At 41.4% G+C, this 7,029-nt stretch overlaps 1 protein-coding gene across 1 annotated transcript in view; it reads left to right on the top strand.

Annotated features, from left to right (window-relative positions):
- HIPK2 (homeodomain interacting protein kinase 2) overlaps nucleotides 1-7,029 on the top strand; it is a 1,139,975-nt gene that overhangs the window by 368,204 nt on the left and 764,742 nt on the right. The gene's annotated exons all lie outside the window — the stretch shown is intronic.

The following is a 7,029-nucleotide window of genomic DNA, read 5'->3' as shown; positions in this document are numbered from 1 at the left end:
ATGACATGCTGACATCACACCGTTTAACTGCAGCCTCCGTGTAAGCCTTGTAACTCTTAGACGGAGGCTTCGTGAGCCCTGCCCATACTGTTGACCTAAAGCTGTACTCTGATATTGTGAAATTGATAAAGAACAGAATTCTTGAAATTGATAAAGAACAGAATTCTTTGCTAAGGATCTTTCTACATGCAACATTGTTGTGTTTATAACCATATATTTTTGTTGCCAGAACAAGTATTACCTAAGCATTTTTCATTAGATTTTACAGCTGATAGCTCGTAGTTATTTCTTTCTGTATGCTGTTGTAGATGTTTATTCTATTATATTAGCGAATGAATACTGGGCAATTTATGTAAGTCTTTTCAGTACCTAGTATATTCTGCTAACTCTTCATCTATTTTTCTCTTTCTTTCCTTTCTCCTTCCCAGAAGCTTTAAAACAGTACAGCTAGCCCAGCCCCCCCCCCCGCCCCCCATGAAAGGCTCCCAACGTTAGGGACAACTGCTCGAGGCAGAAACTGAATTCTCCAGCTTTCTAACCCTGTATTGTAAAATATAGTAAAGAAACAAGGTTAATAACATTTTGTTTCTCTGTTAACTGTGGGGCTTGATTGCATAGTGTACCGCTCAGGGACCTGCAGCACTGGCACCATTTCCTTTAGGTAAATCCTGAAGTTTTATCAAAAATATAACCTTGGATAGAAAACAAAATTTTTTTAGAAATTGACGGTATAGTCACTACACATCATCCTTCCTTTTACTGTTCTGACCTGACCAGCCCTATAGATAGGTTCTGCAGTCTCAAGTACTGGTGTAGCCCTGCTGTGTTCGCCTCACTATGCTCAGCTCACACTGCTCCCCTGCCCCCTATTTCCCACCCGCCTCCACTACCCTTACATTTATTCTAACCCCAGATCACCTGACCACACCCACCTCCAATCAGAGACCTCTCATTCACTTCCCCTGTCCACACCCCCTATCAAATTTCTACCTTAGAAAGGTACATAGTATCTGCTTGCCATTTGTTCACTTGTACACCCATACTTGAACCCCCAAACCACTAAGACTCAACCACTACTCCCTCAAAAAAATACCATTAATCTTAGGATTAATCTTCCTAACCCTCGTATACCTAACAAACATCACATCATTATATACAAACACATCACTAGAAAACACATCATTCCATACAACACTTTCTCCAACAAATACATACTCACACATTTTTTTTCAATCTCTTCTACATTATTTAAAGACAGCTTAATCCTACACAGTTATAAGTCTCACGTAACACCATCTTACACTAGAAAAATATAATTTAGATCCAACATAGACATTGTGCACACAATTAAACACATACTGTTTATCACTAAAAATCTACTTATATCTGGAGACATAACCCAAACCCTGGGCCACAAAACTCTCTACTCTATGCTAGGCAAGTCTCTGACCTATTGATTCTGAATGTTTACATTAGAAGTATCTCTAACAAACATTCTCACCTACACACATTTATAGCTCACTACTCCCCTGACATACTAATCATTACTGAGACATGGCTAAATTCTAGTACCCAAAATGAAGAAATTCTCCCACCAGGATATAATATCTTAAGAATGGGTAGTGTGGGCAGAAAGGGAGGTGGAGTTGCTATCCTCTACAAAAATGCATTCAACATCAAACCTCTACAAACAACCATACCTAAATTTCAAAATGCTGAAAACTTAGGTTCAACCCTAAGCATAAATGACACAAAAACTATCATCATTCTCTGCTGTTATATTCCCCCAGGTATTAACTCTCCCATCACTGAAGAAATGTTACAATGGGCCACAGATAATCTCCTCCGAGAAACCATCTTATTAGGTGATCTGAACACTGATTGGTCAGCCTGTACTTCTAACAACCCCACTAACCATGTTAATCTTTTCAGTTTTACCCAACTTATCCAAGAACCCACTAGAATCGACAAAAAAACCCAGAAATGGTCTGTTCTAGATTGGACACTAGTTAACTGCCCCAAGCAAAACTATTATACAGGATGTCTTCCAGATGGACTTAGTGACCATCTCCCCACCTTCTTCTTGTGGAAACGTGCCAACATAGCCAAACCCATTGATTTTAGACAAGTCAGAGACAATCGTAAACTAAATTTACAAGAACTAAATAATATTCTAAAACAGTAACTGGAAATCTTCTTCTTCTTCTTCTCCTTCTTCTCCTTCCCAGTTAGGGGTCACCACAGCAGATCACCTGTCCTCTCATGATCGGCAGTGGAGTTTTTACAGTGTCGGGTTGCCAGCCTGGCGCCCAACCTTCCACAGAAGGCACGCACACACTCACACCTAGGGCCAATTTACAGTGTCCAATCCTCCTACAGCATGTCTTTGTGATGTGGGAGGAAACCAGAGCACCCGGAGGAAACCCACATGACCACAGGGAGGGCAAGCAGACTCCGCACAGAAGGCACCCTAGCCGAAAATTGAACCAGAGAACCACTCGCTGTGAGGTGACAATGCTAACCGCTGCACCACCGCGGCCGCCCCAGTAACCGGAAACCACTACAAACCCTAAATACCAAGCCGTTGACTACTTCAACAATATTCTCACCAATGTCCTTGATAGACTCGCACCAATTAGGAAAAGAAGAGCCAAGGCAAACTATGCAACATGGCTAACTAGGGAAACTAGAGCCCTTCTAAAGTCAAGAGATAAGGCTTGGAAAATCTGGAAGAAAGACAGTACTAACCTAGCTAAACAAAATTACCTACAACTTAGAAATCAGGTCAAGAGACAAACTAAACTGAATAGGCAAAATTACTTCATCATTATCCAAAACAAACATTCAAAAGATTCCCAAACGTTTTGGCATGCCATTCTCTCTCTCTCTCTCCCCTAAAACCAGGCAAAACTATCACTCCCACTCCTAACTATACCAATGACAATAAGGACATTGCCTCCGAATTTAATCACCATTTCACAGAATCTATCTTAACACTATCCCCCCAACTCTCCAAAACTACCCTACATGTAACCCAACCAAATGCCTTGACAACATCCCATCCTTTACTCTCTCAGCTGTTCCCACCTCAACAATTAAAAAACACCTCCTAAAACTGAAACCTACCACCCTTCCCACTGACAGTCTACCAGCCAACGTCCTAAAAATAGCTGCTGAATCCTTATCCTACCCTATTTCTATTCCTATCGTTCGCTCCATACAAGAAGCTTATGTCCCACAGCTATGGAAGGTATCATACATTATTCCACTACATAAAGGCAGGAACTCAGGAATAGTCAAATTATCGCTCCATTGCCATTCTATCACCCTTATCTAAAATACTAGAGAAATGTATACATTCTCCAGTAACACAATTCCTAAACTCACATAATCTCCTTTCCCCCACACAGCATGGCTAACAACACCATAGCACAACAACCGCTCTGCTCTCTTTCACCAGTCTGATCAACCAACATAGAAATAATAACTTTGTATCTGCAATATTTCTAGACCTCTCCAAAGCATTTGACATGGTTTCACATTCCTTACTACTAGACACCCTGACATCCCCATCCGTTGCCCTTTCCGCTATAGCCTGGTTTAAAAGCTGTCTGTCCAATGGCAAGGTGTACTATCCCCCTTACTCCCAACTACCATAGGTGTGCCACAAGGCTCAATATTAGGCCCACTTATTTTCTCCATATTTACCAGTAATCTCCATATCACCACACAGCCTGCTTCACTTATACAATACGCTACAATACGCTGACGATTCAACTCTTATCTGTTCAGCTCCATCACTTCCCACCCTACAACAACTCACCCAGGATTCCTTTAGCTATATGGAAAGTTGGATCACTTAGATCCAAGTTGTCATAAACCCTAACAAAATCATATTACTACTTTTCACCCCCAACAAAACTATGTCCACCCCTCTACCCTTCGTTATCTCCTCCATAAATGGCACTATTATCTGTCCCTCTGACCATACCAAACTCCTTTATTCATTATTTATTTATTTTACATTTGTTAGCCGGGATTGTCTGACTGAGCAAAAGCCCTTTTTCAGCAGAGGCCCGGGGAGAAAAGCTCCAAAACATAGTTACAAAAAATATAACCGTTACAAACACAGTTAACATTATAATCATTCATAATAAAACTTGTAGAACAGTTATCATATGTATGCAGTTACAATTATCTATAAAAATGTTATGAAGAATACTGCAGCAGAAGGAAAGGAGATGGTGTTAGGTAAAAAATGATGAAGTAGACTAGTTTAAGTTGTAAATGTTTTGGTGTAGAGGAGAAGAAGTGATGGTAAGACAGAGGAAGTTAGTAGGTTTGTTAAGTTAGTAGGTTTGTTATTTAGTGAAGGTATATTCAAGGAAGCTGAGAACGGGTACAAATCCAGTGACATTTTAAGTACTCTTTATTGGCTACGGGTACAAATCCAGTGACTTTTTAAGTACTCTTTATTGGCTAGTTTGAATACTTCAGGATGTGAAAGTGATCTAACTTCTTGTGGGAGTTTGTTCCAAGCAATAGAGGGATGGTAGCTGTATGTAATGGCTCCTATTTTGGACTTGGGCTTGTAGATTTGTAAAGGTCTTGGGTGGAGCTCCTGAGTAGTCTGGATGGGACATAGTGGGAGACTATGCTGCCTAGTGCCGGACATTAGGATGGTGAATAAATAATGGAGTATGTCATTTGGAGCTGAGAAAGGCCACGGTGCTGCAGCGGATAGTGTTGTCGCCCTCACATCAATAGGTTCTCCTGTTCGATTCTTGGCTGGAGCGCCTTCTGTGTGGAGTCTGCATGTCCTCCCCACAGTCGAGTGACGTTGAAGACATGCAAGTTGGTGCGAGCATGAATGGGTGTGCCTTCCTTGAAGGTTGGGCGTCGGGCTGGCAACTCGGCAATGTAAAAATCCACTGCCAATCATTAGCAGACCGGAGTTCCGCTGTGGTGACCCCTAACTGGGAAAAGCCTAAAGACAAGACATAATTTGGAGCTGAGAGAGGTGTAGAAGGTGTGGTTGTTCAAGCAAGTTTAGATGTTTGGGGGAGATGCAGTGTTGAGATTTGTAGGTTTGTTGTGCAGCAAATCTCACTATTTTGTGATAGGTTGATTCGAGTTTGCTAAGTAAGGTGGAATTAAGATTTGTGAGTATTTGGGAGCAGAATGTTAGGCCTGGCAAAGGATAATTGTGGTTCTAGATTCAGGGGTTAGGAATTTTTTATTTCTGTAGAGAAGCCCTAGTTTTTGATGGATTTTCCTGATACAGTTATTTATATGGAGGTCGAATTTTAGCTGCTCATCAATGGTTACACCAAGGAGTTTAGTACTAGAGTCCTATGAGAGTGTGATTTAGTGATTTTATTTTAAAAGTAGATTTGATATGAATAACAGTTTTGGGGAGAAAGAGTAAGAGGTTTTTTTTTTTTAGGATTAAGGATCAGATTATCCTAGGCATTGAAACTGATAAAAATCTATACTTCAATGTCCACATTTCACAAGCTATCAAAAAAGTCCATAAAAAAATGGGCACACTACATAGGCGCAGGATATCCCTCTCTAAACAAGCACGGATTACCCTAGCTCAGACTCACCTCTTGTCTACCCTAATGCATCCTGCTCCAATTGTTACCCAGCTTAGAAAACTTGACCTTGCCAGACTCGAATCGTGTTATAATAAAATCGCCAAGTTTGCGAACAACTCCACCTCTAGAACCCACCATTGCCAGGCTGTAAGGGAACTGCAATGGCTGGAACTTCCCCAGCTACTAACATATCCTGCCTTTTTTAGGCAAGGTTCAAATGACAAATTCACCATGTAACAGGTATAAGCAAGCAAAATCTGAGGGTACTGCTGCTCAGTGTTAGAAGTCTAAACCTCAAAATGCATTCACTTGAGGCACTCCTTAAAATGGAGAACATCGACATCTGTGCAGTGACAGAGACCTGGTTCAAGGCTCCAGAGAGCACCCCTACATTACCAGGCTATAATTCATACCACACCTTTCGGCCACCTAACCTGGACTGAAACACTAAAGACAGAGGCATGTCCATATTCATTAAGATATCCACACCTCCTGGCTAGTTGCTCAGCATAATGCATCCGAGATTATCCAAGTGCAACTAACTCTGGGCAAGACCACAATCCAAATTGTAACGTGTTACAGATTCCCCACCATGCCCCAGGATTTCCACTCCTCATTTCTTGATACATTGGAAAATATTAGGGTACAATCCAACACCCTCATATTGGGTGATTTCAACTACCTCAACATTCACTGGGAAAACTACTCATGTACCAACTCTTTTGCTCAATGTTTTCTGGAATTCATAAATTCCAATGCCTTGGATCAACTTATCCACACCCCCACCAGGGGCAGCAATATCCTACACCTGGTCATTACCAACATGGGTGACCGGTATTCCACACCAGAGGTCAATTTCTCATTGGTCAGATCCGATCACAAGCTAATCACCCTAGACATCCACATCCCACCCCCACTCCCACCCCCCATTAGGGAAACCACCATAAAAAAATTCTCCAAAGCCAACTTCATGCTTCTTAAGACAGAAGTGGCAAACTTCACGACACCCATGCAGACGGACAGTAGAAGTACGACTGCTGAATCCTACACAAACGCACTTTATAAGCACTTACACGAGTGCATGGATTATGCTATCCGTAACAAAACCAAGATGCTATCCTCCAAATAAACAAGCCAATCTGGTGGTCCCCTGCCATAAACAAACTCTGCAATAGACAGAAAGAAACTGTTGCAAAAAAGAGTAAAATCCCATGATTGGAGGAACTCCCGTGATCTCAGAAGCTGAGATCCCTCATAAAATCCTCCAAAGCCAGTTACGAAAACAAAATCGCCATTGATTCTAAAGACAACCACAAATCATTCCATAGCTATGTCAAGAATCTCAATGGCAGCACTTAGATCTGTTCTGAGTTACAGCACAATGGACTAAATATACAGAACCAACTGATATTGCCAACATCCTGGCAGA

Source organism: Protopterus annectens, chromosome 11.part0 (assembly GCF_019279795.1).
Source record: "Protopterus annectens isolate FY-2018-M chromosome 11.part0, PAN1.0, whole genome shotgun sequence".
NCBI lineage: Eukaryota > Metazoa > Chordata > Ceratodontiformes > Protopteridae > Protopterus > Protopterus annectens.
The sequence above is the reverse complement of the archived record's forward strand: the minus strand, read 5'-3'. Positions and strand labels throughout refer to the sequence as shown.